Source organism: Tenrec ecaudatus, chromosome 2, assembly GCF_050624435.1.
Source record: "Tenrec ecaudatus isolate mTenEca1 chromosome 2, mTenEca1.hap1, whole genome shotgun sequence".
Classification (NCBI taxonomy): Eukaryota; Metazoa; Chordata; class Mammalia; order Afrosoricida; family Tenrecidae; genus Tenrec; species Tenrec ecaudatus.
This window is the reverse complement of record NC_134531.1, coordinates 286,140,679-286,156,367: the sequence shown is the minus strand read 5'-3', so window position 1 is coordinate 286,156,367 and position 15,689 is coordinate 286,140,679.

Genomic DNA, 15,689 nt, shown 5'->3' with positions numbered 1-15,689 from the left:
CCATTTATCTATTATCCCCACAAGTGATTGGGTGGGACCTTGCTAATGATGCCGAGAGGACTCTGACTCAAAGATTGGCCAGCTTCAACATTCCTCTGCATGTAAGAAAGCCATCTTGGAAACAGGAAGAAACAGAATCCTGGGACCATCAGGAGAGAGCAGCCACCACGGACGTGAGTGCAAGACTCCTATCTGAAGCGGTGGAGGCAGTAAAGGCTACAGGAAGGAGACCAACAGCCAATGGGCCTCTCAGTCCATAGAACAAGATAGAGGCCAAGAGGCTGAGGACCAGAGAGAGGCTTGGCTGCTGGCTGAGGAGAGGCACCACTGTGAACCAAAGATTCTATCTTTACTGCTTCTGATTCTGACTGGTGGTAACCCGTTAACTTCCCTAATAACCCCATATTATGAGTCTTTTCTGTGAGTTCTGCCTGGTCGCTGCAATGGCTTATCAAATGTGACAGAGAAGCAGAGTGTTGCAGGGAGAATGGTTGGTATCAGAAAAGCATAAAGGAAGGATGGAGGTTGGCGGCATATCTCACTGCTCCCTGGTGGTAATCAGTCTGGGGATGGCGTGGAGCTGGATTCTCCCTCTCCTTATGAAGGCCAGAGGAGGTCAGCTAGGGCCTCCATACTATTTTCTCAGTTATATAATAAATGTATTTAACATTTATAAGACACGGCCAAACTATCTTCCAAATTTGCTGAACCCTTTTGCATTGCCACACACACACAAAAATTTTTTTAAAAAGAAAAAAAAATTTTCTGTTTCCATTTAGTATTGTCATTTTATTATTTGTTTTATTTAGACAATTCTAAGTGATATTCAATGTTATCTCCTTGGGATTTTAATAAAAAATGATGTGAATAATCTTTTCATATGCTTATTTGCCATTCATATATCTTTAGTAGAGTGTCTGATGAAATCTTTGGCTATTTTTTATTGTGGCGTTTGTTTACTTATTATTACACTGTGAGAATACTTCATATATTCTGGATACAGGTCCTTTATCAGATTAGTATTTAGCAAATATTTGTTCTCAGTCTGTGACTTGTCTTTTCACTTTCTTAGTGTCTTTCACAGAGCAGAAGTTTTACATTTTTAAAAGTCCAATTTATTGGTTTCTCTTTTTTTGTCTTCTCTAAACGATTTTGATAAACAAATAGCACGATGATATTTTTTCTCTAGAAGCTTTGTTTTAGGGTTGGCATATAGGTTTGTTTATAGGCTTTACTGTGATCTGATTTTGGATTCATTCTTATATTTACTGTTCTCCTCTTTTAAGGTGATTTGAACTGAGTTTCTGACCCTAGAAACTAGAGTCTTGACTAATGTGGATAGAATGCTTCTCAACTGTTCAATGAAAAATATTTTAAGAAGGAATTTTCTAGTAGTGATATATTTCTAGACAGCATGTCCATTCTTCCCTCAATCAATTTAATTTCAATGCACATTTTAATTTTTGAAACGTATTTATTTATTAATGGAAACTTGGTGATGTAGATATTAACTTTACCAAAACAGATGGGTAAGACTAACAAGGATGATTTTTTATATAATGGGAATAGCGGACTTGGGCTACAAGATATTAAAACACACAGCGAATTATAATCATCAAAAAACTGGCATAGTATCCTGCCATTGTGATGTGTGTTAGGGGCCATGGGCTCTGACTCAGAGTCAGCTGATGAACGACAGAGGGAAACCCGGCCACGCCCTGAGCCATCCTCGGCCCCGTTTCTGACCTTGAGCCCCTGTCATGGCCACTGTGTCCGTCCGTCCAGTTGAAGGCCTTCCTCTTTTCAGGAGTTCTCAGTTCTATCACCAGATGGGTGGTGGCTGTCCATGAGCTATATTGACTAGGTATGAACCTCAGTCAACAGAAAGGCACATGAAGCAAATATGTTTCCACATCAATGAGAAAAAGAATGCCCATTCTATGAATGGTGCTGGACAAGTTACTTTGTACATGATTATATTCTTACTGACCATCAAAATTCCCAGAGAACTGAAATTTGAAAACTGAAGATATTTAGGGGAAGACAACATGGAAATCCTGAGCTGGTACTTCCTTGTTTTATTCTCAGAACGGTTTTGCTCTTGGTTTAGATGGTTTGACCGGATTGCATGATGGCCCACACAGCCTGCATCCCATCCACGGCACTCAGGCCACGCCAAATAGAGATTGGATTGGTCTTTTTTGGCTAATAGTAGAGGTATTCTGTTTTGAGGAACAAATTTATTTTTTGTCCTTCTTGTATTTTATTTGTGCTCTTCATATAGCCTCATTTGTATATTATTTTTGTCTCTATCTATAGTTCTACTCATTCGCAAATATATTCAGCCAAGATTGGTAAAAATATTTTCCGCACAAAATTAAATAAGGCTTCTAATACATTCCTGAGAGAGCATTTCATAATTAACTTTGAAGGTGTGGGGTCTGGAGGTGAAGCAGAGAGCTTAGGTTGACTGCAGTGTTTTCTGAGATGTGAAGCCACATTTTTCTTCTCTTCATAGATGATCCAGCCCGGGGGATTAGTGTTTACCTTGATTTAATGTCTCATCAGAAGCGTGACACTCACAGCAGTCTGGCTACAGCAGAATTAAATGAACCATGGCCATTTCTTCAAGAGACTTAAACCTCAAGCCTTCAGCCCTAGAGGGGAAGAGCTGGAGATGAAGAGAAAACAGATATCTATTGAACCACGAACAATGCAGCAAGGATGAAAAATTTAACCCCCTTCACTAAAGATCCAATTCAGGAACAGAGATGAGATTTGCACTGATGAGATCTAGGAGTAAAGCCCAAGAAAGGTGGCTTTGGATTTAGAGGGAAACAGTCCACGGAGTAGAGGGATTCAATTGCTTCCAGACTACTTCTCCCTAAGCTGTACAAGTGACCTTGAGACAAAGGGACATGCTTTGTCTTTAAAGGAGAGAGAGATTCTTTTCATTGTTTGGAAATGGAATTCTAAGCCCTGTCAAGACCATTTTGCCAGAACAGCACTTTCTTTCTCCTGGCAGCAAGCATGTGAACACAAGAGAGGCTAAACCAGGGGAGGGGGCGGGCCAGCCTTTCCCAGCCTGCCTGTGGCACAGCACCCGAGAGGGACTGTGGTCAGGAGCAAGGGTTTCTGGCCAGCAGAGTATCTCTGTGGGATGAGTTCTTTGTAGTCATATAATATTGTAGGAAGTGTACTTCTTGGGCCTGAAATGAACCATTTTCAAATTTCAGGGAGTGGATTTAAAATCTTACATGTCAGAATGTTATGACTCTCATGTTCGGTGTCTCCCATTTTTCATGACTCCAGGGGCTTCTAGCTAGACATTCACATTGTAGCCACTCTGCTCTCCTCCTTCAGAATTGCTGTTATTTTAATGACCTCCTTTTACTTTCCTTCTCCTCCTCCCCTTCCTTCTCCTCCTTCTTATTCATCCTCTTTCTTAGTTGTTTTACGGGGGATTATTATTAAGGTGTGATAGATCTTCTGGCAGGTCCTTTCCTTAAACAGTGCATTGTTTTCTATTCCAACTCACGGGACCCCATAGGGGCCAGACTAAATTGTACTCCTTAGAGTTTTCAATTGGTACTATTTTAGAAGTAAATTATCAGGCCCTTTTCTTCCATGGTGCCTCGATGGATTTCCACGAAGCAGGAACTCTGTAGCATTATCCCCTCACCAACATCAAGTTACATCCAATGGACAGCAATCCTTGAGACAAAATAGAACGCCCCCTGCAGGCATCTGAGAAGGTAACCTTTACTGGAGCAGAAATTCTCGTCTTTCTCTTGAAGGATGGCTGGTGGATCCACACGGCTGACTTTGTCCCTGGCAGCCCTTCACAAAACCCCCTATGCCATCAAAACTCCAGAGTAGCATGTCACTCCACTTATTTCAGTCAAGGTCATATTTTTAAAATTAAAAATGGATTGTTTTAAATTTTCCTCAGTCTTAACAAAAGTTTACCTACAAGCAATTGGTGGTCTGTTTCATAGTCAGCCCTCGGTCCGGATGTAGCTGCTGAAATTGAGCTTTACCATGGTTGGCTCCTTTTCATAGATACCGTTCCTTTGATTTCTGTGTATTCCACGTGGAGAAGTCCACATGTATGGTATCTTTTTGTGTTGTTTTAAAAAAGGTATTCATGATGAAGAGCAGTTGATTTTGTTTTTTTGGTTTTTTTAAAACATTTTATTAGGGGCTCAAACACTCTTATCACAATCCATACATATACATGCATCAATTGTATAAAGCACATCTGTACATTCTTCGCCCTCATCATGTTAGGTTTTACTAAATGCTATCATGTAATCCCCAGCTTCATTTTTAATCACTAAAACCATATTTTTTCAAGAACTGTTCCTCCCTCTTTGTTTCCAACTCAAATTAAAACAAGTCCACAAAACTCAAAATATGACCGTGAGTTTATCCCACCTGAATTTCAAGGGCATCTCAAAGACGGATTTGACATTGTGAACAGTAATGACAGAAGTCCTGATGAGTTGTGGGATGACATCAAGGCCACCATCCTTGAGGAAAGCAATAGAAAAGAAAGAAAAGCTCAAAGTGGTGTCAGAAGAGACTCTGAAACTTACTTTTATTTGTAGGGTAGTTAAGGCACATGGAAGAAATGATGAAGTAAAAAGGTTGAACAAAAACTTCAAAGGTAGCTTGAGAAGATAAAGTAAGCTTTTATAATGCAATGTGTGAAGTCATAGAGTTAGAAAACTGAAAAACCTATCAGCATATTTTAAAGTGAAAACAAACTGACTGCCATGGAGTCAATGCTGACTTGTACAAGCCCTAAGGAATTCTGAGACTGTAACTGTTTACCAGAATAGAAAGCCCAGTCTTTCTTCTTCAGAGATGCTGGGGGTTTCGAACTGCCAACCATGGGGAATCACAGCCCAATTCATAACTCCTCCACCACTAGGACTCTTGAAAGAATGAAAGAAAAGGGTTCAAGCCTTGAGTTGTAATGTTAAAAGATACTATGGGCCACATAGGAATCGATCCTGGAAGCACCACAAGAAGATGGAAAGAATACGCAGACCCCCTGCATCACGAAGAGCCAGTCAACATTCAACCATGCCAAGAGGTAGTATTTGATCAAGAATGAATGGTATTAAGGAAGAAGTCCAAGCTGCATTGAAAGCATCAACCACCCAAAAAAGGCTCCAGGGGCTGATGGAATACCAATGAAAATGTTTCAACGAACTCATGAAACACTGGAAGCTCTCATTTGTCCATGCCAGGAAACTTGGAAGACAGCTACTTGGTCAACTGACTACAAGAGATTCCTATCTGGTGACCCAAAAGAATGCTCAAATTGTAGAGCAATATCATTGCTATCACATGCAAGTAAAATTTCGCAGAAGATCATTTAAGGGTGGTTATAGCACAACACTGATGGAAAGCTGCCAGAAGTGCAGGCTGGATCAGAAGACGACATGGAGCAAGGGCTACACTTGCTGGTGTGAATGGATGTTGGCTGACAACACAGAATACCAGAAAAACATTTACTTGTGTTTTCTTGATCATGCAAACCTCTTTAACGGTGTGAACCACAGACAGCTATGGATAGCTTTGAGAAGAGTGAGGGTTCCAGAACATTCGTTGTGTGCACAGGCAGCGGTGTGAAGAGAGCAAGCCGACACCGCGTAGTTTAAAATCAGGAAAAGTGTGTGTCAGGGTTGCATCCCTTCGCCAAACTTATCCAGTGTGTATGCTGAGCAAATAATCAGAGAAACTGGATTATAGCAAGAAAACTTTAAAATAAGGGTTACCTCCCCTCACCTCACTGCCATTGAGTGGATACCAACCCATAGTGATCCTGTAGGCCAGGTAGAACTGTCCCCTGTGGGTTTCTGAGACGGTAACTCTTTAGAGAAGTAGAAATCCTCCTTCTTCTCCCCAAGCTGGGATTGGAAGAAGACTTATTATCATCTTTTGATATGCAGATGAGACAACCTTGCTTGCTGTACTTCAGGAGGACTTGAACTTTCTAGCGAAGATCCAGGATTGCAGCATTCAGTATGGTTTATAACTCAATGTAAAAAGACGCGCCTCCTCACAACTGGACCTATAGGTAAAAAATTGAAGTTGTCAAGGATACTGTCTTGTTTAGATCCACAATTAATGCTCATGGGAGCAGTAGTCGAGAGACTAAATGATGCTCTGAGTATCTCTACTGCATGAGATTTATTTTAAAGGGTTGGAAAGAAAAGACTTTATTGAGGACTAAGGTGTACTGTACCTATCACAATCCATAGTCTTTTCAATTGCCTCATTTGGATGTGAAAGTTGGACATGGCATGCTGAGGACTGGAGAAGAATCAATGCGTCTGAATCATGGTGCTGGAGAAGACTACTGAATGGACCACGGGCTGCCATAAGAGGAAATAAACCTATCTTGGAAAAAGTACAGCAAGAATACTCCTTAGAGAATGACCAGCCCTTGTCTCCTGTACTTTGAACATGCTGTGAGGAGAAGAGCGTCATGCTTGATAAAATGGGGGGCACTGAAAAAGAGAAAGGCCCTTAACAAGATGGATTGACGTGGTTGCTTGAACAACGGGCTCAAACCCAAGAACAATGGTGAAAAGGATGCAGAGTCAGGGTAGTGTTTCTTCCCGCGATGTTCAGCATTGCTCTTACGTGATTACACACTGGGCTGTGATAATCTTGGTCAGCAGTTTGAAACTATCAGCAGCTCAGCTGGAGAAAGACTGCTTTCTAGTGCCATAAGTAGTTACAGTCTCAGAAACCCTCAGGGTGTTGCCTTGGATTAGCATTGACTCCATGGCAGTGAGTTTGGTTTTATGGATAAGAACCTACTCAAAGGTACTCTGTTCGTCTGGGTCCTTTAGAGAAACAAATCCACAGAAACTCATGTAAAAGAGAGAGTTTCATATAAAGGTTAAGTGCACATCAAGAAAACATCCCAATCCAGTGCTGCCCAAGCCTACAAATCCAACATTAACCCAAATCTCGGATACCAATCCATAAAGTCCTCCTCCAACTCACAAAACACACGCTATGATGCTGACTGCAGGAGGAAAGCTGAATCAATGAATGTGTGAGCATCTCAGCGCTGGCAGGGGTCTCCACACAGGTGTTCCAACAGTCAGGGCTGAATCAGAGTAGGACCATGTGGCTTCTCCTCAGGGATATCTTACAGGAAGTGAGCCTTGCCTGCTGAAGCAGCTGCACCCTGGTTCAACCATCAGAAAGCAAGAGACTCAAGAACCTGAAAGGTGAGGTTCCCTGAGCCATTTCTCTCTCCACCCTTCCATTAAGCTCACATGTGTTTGTTGGCCAGGTTGGCACAATAAACTTGAACTCTATCAATCCTCGTCTTGCCAACTTGGCACCTGAACATCATTCTTTAGCTTCACGATTGCAATTAAGTAACACCAAACCTTAATCCTATAATCCTGTGTATATCTTCCCCCACTTATGAAAGTTTGTAAGCCAACTATTTCATGCCTTTATCCCCCAAATTTTGGGTATCCAATTTATATACTGCCGACTTACATCACCACAGTGCTCTGAGGAGACAATCATATTTTCAACATGAAGAGTTTTCATTCCAGTTGGAACCTTGTGAAGTCTGCATCCATAAGCAATGTCAAATCCAGATAGGCCATCCATAAAGTCAGCAACAATATGCACCAGTTAACTGGCTCAAAAATCTCCATCTGGTTGGGTTTTGATCAACTCAATGTGGACTGCCTCACTCAACCTCCACAGGGTGCCCATTGGTCACCTTGCCTTTAGACCATGGGCTCTCACAAAAACTCAACAAGTCTAGCCCCCTCATGCTAGGTCATGAACCTTAGACCAGTCATCCCACTCTCTTCTTCTCCTTTTTCCTGTAAACCAAATCCACAGGTGTCAGTGACCAAACTCAACCCCTCTCTTTATTGTGCATTTCTCCCACTTCTACTCAACAACTAGATCCAGGTGGTCACCTAGCAAGCATCTCAGTCTACCCACAGGCTCCCTTTAATGTTCAGTCCCAGAGAGGAGTTTTCTTCATGGCTCCAGAATTTTTTTCAGCTTCTGACAAAGACCATTGGTTTTGGAGTACTCCAAAGCACTGGGTGGGGCATATATTTTCAAAGCTTTCTTTATAGACATGGCCTAAACCCATCTAAAGACCAAGTTTTAATGACAAAGTAAGTGGGCTTATAAGCTTTCTATTGTCATATTTCCTTTATTTTCCCCAGAAAAATAATTGAGTAAACAGTGTGGCTTTATCTGACCTCTGGCTAGACAAAGAAGAAAAACTGCCATGAGGGAGAGGCAAAACAAACATCAACTCTCCATCTTATGATTTTTTCTCCAGTACCCTACTCCCAAGGTACCATAATGTGTTAGTCTGGGTACTTTAGAGAAACAAATCCACAGAAATTCATGTATAAGAGAGAGTTTTATATAAAGGGTAAGTGCACATCAAGAAAACATTCTAACCCAGTGTTTCCCAAGCCCACAAGTCCAACTTTAACCCATTTGTCCAAAACCAATCCACAAGGTCCTCCTCCATCTCACAAAAAAACCACTAAAAAACACACTATGATGCTGACTGCAGGAGGAAAGCCAAATCAGTGGACGTGTAACCATCTCAGTACTGGCAGGGGTCTCCACATGGCTGCTCCAGCACTCAGGGCTGCTTCAGAGTAGGTCCATGTGGCTTCTCCTTGGGGATGTCTTGCAGGAAGTGAGCCTTGCCAGCTGACGCAGGGAACTGGCTAAGGTAGCTGCAACCTGGTCTGACCATCACAAAGCAAGTGGACCAAGAACTCAAAAGGCGAGGCTCACTGAACTATTTCTCTCTCCACCCTTCAATTAACCCCACGTGTGTTTATTGTCCAGGTTGGCACAATAAACTTTAACTATATCAATACCTAACAACATCAACAACAACATAAATATAATACATATTTCATTGTTTACTTAGTTGCAATGTAACAATCCTCTTGACCATCATTCCCCTAGCTGTTATTGAAGACTAAAACCAAAATAGTTACAGTTTTCAAGTGATCTTCTAATTACTGTTAATTTGTATAGATTCAACTTCACATGATTAGACTTATTGTGATGTTTTGCTTTCTTCTATTAACATTTCCCATTATAATATTGAAATACAGTATTTCCACTATATCTGTGTTTACATCATACAGACCAAAATGCCTAAGGATAAAGACGTGCCGATTAATCGCCCAAATTAGCCAAAGATCACAATGGTCTGATGTGCAGCTAGCCATGGGTTGGGACAGGAGGAGACATCATTTTGTTCAATTGTTCATGGGGTTGCTATGAGTTAAGGGTCAAATTAAGGGCAGCTAACAAAAATAGCATCATTTACATACTTGTTATTTAAATAGCCATGAGCTCACACTATACTAACATGCCAAAATGTATTTAGTCCACATTGGTAGGCTTTGGAGTATACATACTATCTAACATTCACATGTACCAAGTGGCATCTGTTTTTTTAAAAATTGAGCAGGAATTAGCAATTAAACATCAAATGAAAACTAATCTTGAAAGATTAATAGGTATGTACTGATAATATAAGTAATAAATATAAGTAAGAAACAGTACAAAATGTTTTCAAGAAAATAAACAATTTCAGGAGATGAGTTGTGGTTTCATTAGATTCTGGACAGGTATATGACAATTAGAAATTAATCAAAAACAAAAGACATTAGGAAATGTTCCTCCCACACAATGAATAAGATCAATCAACTCGATGAAAATGTATGGACCTGAGCTTGTAAGCATGGCAGAAGGCAATTGGATAATATGGAAGGAACATCAAGCAAAACTGATATTTTATAATACTGCTCTTAGGCCATAAGTTGATTCTGACTCCTAGCAACCCTGTAGGGCAGAATCTGTTCCTGTGGGTTTTCTGAGGCTGTACATTTTTATGGAAGCAGAAAGTTCATCTTTCTCCTGCAGAGAGGCTGGTCGGTCCAAACTGCTGACCTTTCTGTTGGCAGTTGAACATGCAATCCACCAGGGCCTCTTGATCTAGAAATCTGTCAGGAGTCTAATTTGACTAAAATTATGAATCAGATGAATTTTTCATTACCATACTAGTTCCTTGTTGAGCGACTAAGAGACATTATGGAAGTAAATCCTATTTGGATTGAATTTTAACAAAGAAGGAAAATATGGATTAATAATGTTACAGTAAATGCCTAATAGCGAAGAAACGGAATAATAGGTGTTATGATTCTTGATCTCTCAACTTTAAGAGATATTTTTTCAAAAGTGTCTGGAAGCCTCTGAAAGGGAAAATAGCCGATGAAGAATTGAAAGTTCTGAATATGTAATTCTGACTATACAAAAATTTAAAACTACAACTTTCCTCTAGTTCTTTAATGCTCCCCACCCCCCACTATCATGACCCCAATTCTCCCTTACAAATCTGGCTAGACCAGAACATCTACACTGGTAGGGTTAAGAGCTCGCAACACAGGGAGTCCAGGATAGATAAAGTCCCCAGGACCAATAATGGGAGTACAGATACCAGGAGGGGAAGGGGATGGTGGGGGGAGAAAAGGGGAACCGATCCTAATGATCAGCATATCACCCCCTCCCAGGGGATATGGAAACAGAAGAATGAATGAAGGGAGACCTCATTCAATGTAAGACATGAAAAAAATAATAATTTATAAAGGGTTCATGAGGGAGGGAAGGGGGCAGGGGAGGGGGAATGATCTCATACCAACGGCTCAAGTAGAAATAAAATATTTTGAAAATGATGATAGCAACATAGGTAGGAAGGTGCTTGACACAATGGATGGATGCATGGATTGTGAGCTGTAAGAGTGCCCAATAAAATGATTTTTTTAAAATTTTAAACTTCAATGGGAAAGACAAAAGGGAAGACATCAAAAGGAAACAATGTGGCTGCATAATAATTCCATTCACAGTCTCGGCTCATAAAGGGCTTTTACAAAAGATACAGAAACATCTAACGGAAGATGGACAGGAAAGAAGGACAGGAGAAGCACCACGCTATCTAGAGCACAGAGGGAAAAGTAACATCAAAGAATGACTATTGTACGTATTTAGGGTCAGAAGAATCTAAAGATCTATAGCATCAAAAAATACACCTTGAATGAACCTGGAGAACATTATGCTGAGTGAAGTTAGTCACAAAAGGACAAATATTGTAAGACCATTACTATGTAAGACCATGACAAATACCAATGCAAAGACCGTCTTCTGTTCTCAGATTAGATGGTAATTTAATCCAATGATGAATCCAATCCAGTCTCCTAAACAAGGTGGTGGGGTGTTTGCCTAATACTTATAACCCATTTGTGACTCCTTTATGTGTACTTCTTAAAAACCACTTTAGGGGAGGCCTCGTCTCAGCTAGGATCAGATTTTTATTCAACAAAGAGGGCCAGGACCACACAAATCCTACTGTATCTTATGTGTTCAATGGTCACTCCAAATGCACACTTCTAGGGAGGATGGGGTATGTCTATTTCTGTGAAGGTGACTTTGCTGTTGTTGGTGATTAAACCAAGGAGGGGAACTGCCCTTGGGAAAACTCTTACATATATAGACTTCCCATAGGGGAATCCGCCCAATATCATATTGCTAATTGTACTTCTTGGATGAAGTTACTTTTCAACCCTCAGTGACCCTGATGGCATGCCATAGACGACTTGGATTTTAAGAGTTTTTTTTTTGTCGAGGTGTACAGAGTTTGTCATAGACCACATCAGAATTATGTGATTTGGAAATCCCACTAAGGGAGCCGAGCTTTACCTTAAACACACCTGTTTCAGATTAAAGGAACTCAAATGTTCCTTTGGACTAAAAGTGTGAGTAACAGAGGATTGCTATTCCATCTTGTTTTTACAGTTTCCCAGTAATTGTTAATTTAAGACTACCATGTACTTACTATTTTTATACTTCCTTTACTTCATGTGAAATGTCTTAGCCCCACAGACATAGTTTTGCCTTAGTGAATGAGCATGATTTGAAATTTTTGCCATGAGTCTAAGCCTCATTGCTTTATTAAACTGCATTCAGTAACTTCAGTTTTTAATCCATATATGTGAACATCCAATGCACTTTAGTCAAAAAATATTTTCTATATATGTATATTTCCTTTTCCAAATAGTACTTTAAAATATATAACACTGGCTAGATCAATAATACTATTATTTGATTACCAAATATCTCAGGGAAATTACTTAAATTATTTCTCAACAGCAGATAAAGTCTCTAAAGTGAATCAAAGCTAAGTATTTAAATTTTTTTTTTTAACAAAATGGCCTTACCACCTTCAAAGTACTCTCCCAAAGTACTCTCCATTACACTTAATACACTTGTCAAATATACAATTTCATTCTTGGAAACATTTTTTAAACTCATCTGTTTGGATGGCTGACAGCATTTCCCACGTTTAGTTCTTCACCTCTTCTACACTGTCCAATCATTCGCCATTCAGGTCCCTCTTCATTTGTAGAAACAAAAAGAAATCGTATTGAATGAGGTCAGTTGAGTAAGGGGTGTGGGGCAAGAAAGGCATGCTGGTTTTTGTTAAAGTACTGAGATGGCTGTGTGAGCAGGTACATTGTCATGGTGTTAAATTGAGTCCCCCACCTGCCACAAATCAGGCCTATTTTATTTCACACTGTTATGCAATCTTTTCAGAAACTCTAAATAGAGAGCTTGATTAACTGTCTGACCTGTTGGAATGAGCTCCAAATGCCCTATGAGTTGACCTTTGTGTCCAATTAGGAAGTTGCCAGACGTTCAGAATGAGATTTGTCATCAATCGACATTTCACCATTTTTGAAATGTAAAACCACTAGTACACTTGAGTTTCTCCCATAGTGCTGTCCTTGTAAGCTGTGTTCAACATCATAACCATTTTGGGGGCATTTTCTCTGAGCAGGAAACAAAATTTCACAGCCACACACTGTTCTCTTAAATCGGTCATCATAAAAAACGAGATTTGAGTGCACCCAGGCAATGCCACTGGGTGCACTAACTCAAAGTGAGCTGCACTCCACTCTACCTAGTGCAATTCTGTTTTTTTGGGGGGGGTTACCCCTTGTATGTGTGTGTGTAATGATGTATATATATAAACTGTAAGCCTTAATTAGTTCTTACAATGTAGTCTTGCTGAATACTTGCTCTCATGAAGTGATCACTGAAGATATGGGTGCTATGGCAAAGTGTGGTGAAGAACTTAGATGGTGCCTGCTACTAGAACGATTAGTATGACAAGTACAACATGAGTCCGCTGAGGTTAGCTTAAAAAGATGCAAAAGGGGCATATGGAAAAAGCTACTGTATACAAACATTCCTGGGGTGAAGATCAGGTAGTATGGCAGGACCCAGACCAAATCCAGGAATACATATGGTAGCCAACTAAAAAGGAGGCCAACGAACAGTCCTTGAAGTAACTACAAGCTTTTCTTTTTTGTTGTTTTATTTTCTTTTGTTGCTTGGTTTTGCTCTGTCTTGTTTTTGTGCATATTATTATCTCTGCAGGTCTGTCTAAATAAGATAGGCTGGATGAACAATCTGGAAGGGAAAACAATGAGACCGACAGTTCCGGGGGGACATGTGAGAGGGAGAGGTGGTGGGGAAGGTAGTGGTGCTAACAAACCCAGGGACAAGGGAACAACAAGTGATTCAAATCGGTGGCGAGGAGGGTGTAAGAGGCCTGGTAGGGCGTGATCAAAAGTAATGTAACAGAGGAATTACTGAAACCCTAGTGAAAGCTGAGCATGATAGTGGGACAAGAGGAAAGTCAAAGGAAAGAGGAAAGAGCTAGGAGGCAAAGGGCATTTATAGAGGTCTAAATAAAGGCATGTACATATGCAAATATATTTATATATGGTGATGGGGGAAAAGATCTATGTGCATATATGTATAGATTTAGTATTAAGGTAGTAGGTGGACATTGGGCCTCCACTCAAGTACTACCTCATAGCAAGAATACTTTGTTCTATTAAATTGGCAATCTATTATGCTCACCTTCCTGACACAACCACTGAAGACAAAGTGGGTGTATAAGCAAATGTGGTGAAGAAAGCTGATGGTGCCTGGCTATCAAAAGATATAGCGTTTGGAGTCTTAAAGGCTTGAAGGTAAACAAGTGGCCATCTAGCTTAGAAGCAACAAAGCACACATAGAAGTAGCACACAAGCCTGTGTGATCACGAGGTGTCGAAGGAATCAGTTATCAGGCATCATCAGAACAAAAAATCATATCAATGTGAATGAGGGGGGTTGCGGAGTGGGGACCCAAAGCCCATATGTAGGTAACTGGTCATCCACTTATGGATGGGCTGCGGGGAGGAGACTAGTTAGTCAGGGTGCAGTGTAGCAATAATGAAACATACAACTTTCCTCTATTTCCTAAATGCTTCCTCCCCCACCCCCCACCCCCACTATCATAATACCAATTCTACCTTACAAATCTGGCTAAATCAGAGGATGTACACTGGTACAGATAGGAACTCGATACACAGGGAATCCAGGATGGATGATCCCTTGAGGACCAGTGGTGAGAATGGCAATACTGGGAGGGTGGAGGGAGGGTGGGGTAGAGAGAGGGAACCAATTATAAGGATCTACATATAACTCCCTCCCTGGTGGTGGACAACAGAAAAGTGGGTGAAGGGAGCTGTCTGACAGTGTAAGATATGACAAAATAATAATTGATATATTTTCAAGAGTTCCATAATGTTACTTAGGACTTAAAGGTAAACAATCATGGATTATAACATGAATTCATAACATTTTACTTAACAGCTATTGTTTTATATTTACAGAAAGTCTTCATTTTATTATCACAGGGTGCTGTGCTTAGTAATTTCTAGTTCAAAGTTTCTGCCAGTGTTTTGACTATTGTAATATAATTGTGTAATGTACAGTAAACATGAATTATTAATATGAAGATATTGCACTATTATTTTGTACAGCTTTTGCTTACTATCTTTGACTCCTTGACACCACAAATGAATCTGAGTCAGATGGAACCAGAATGGACAATGAAGATCGCAAGAAGGAGTTGGTGAATATTCTTACCCCTCAATTTTTAAAAATAATAGTATGGTTTACCTCACTGATATAGGCTGAGCAGTGGTTTCTCAAAGATGGCCACATCCTAGTCTCTGGAAGCTGTGAATACAAGAACTTACATAATAAAATGGACTTTGAACAGGTGGATAAGTTCACAATCTTGAGATGAGAACTTGTGAATATGCTACCTTACGACACGTGATAAAATGGTCTTTGAACAGGTGACTAAGACTCTTGAAACAGAACAGCTAGCCAAATGAATTCACAACCCCCCCGTGGAAGAGACAAAGGAGGATCATAATCAGAGAAGGTGTCTAGATGGGAGCAGAAATCAAAATGATACGAGCCACAAGCCATAGCACAGGCAACCTGTACAAACCGAAAGTGGATTCTACCCATGAGCTTCCAGAAGAAATGCGACTCTGGTGACCCATTTTCAACTTTAAGATGATGACTTTGTGTTGTTATAAGCCCCTGAATTGTGATTTATTATATAGTATCAATAGGAGACAAATATATCACATATACACAATTAAATTCTGTATGTTCAAATCTGATATAAAGTTCCATTTCCCACAGGGATAGACAGGTAATAGCGATTAACCACAA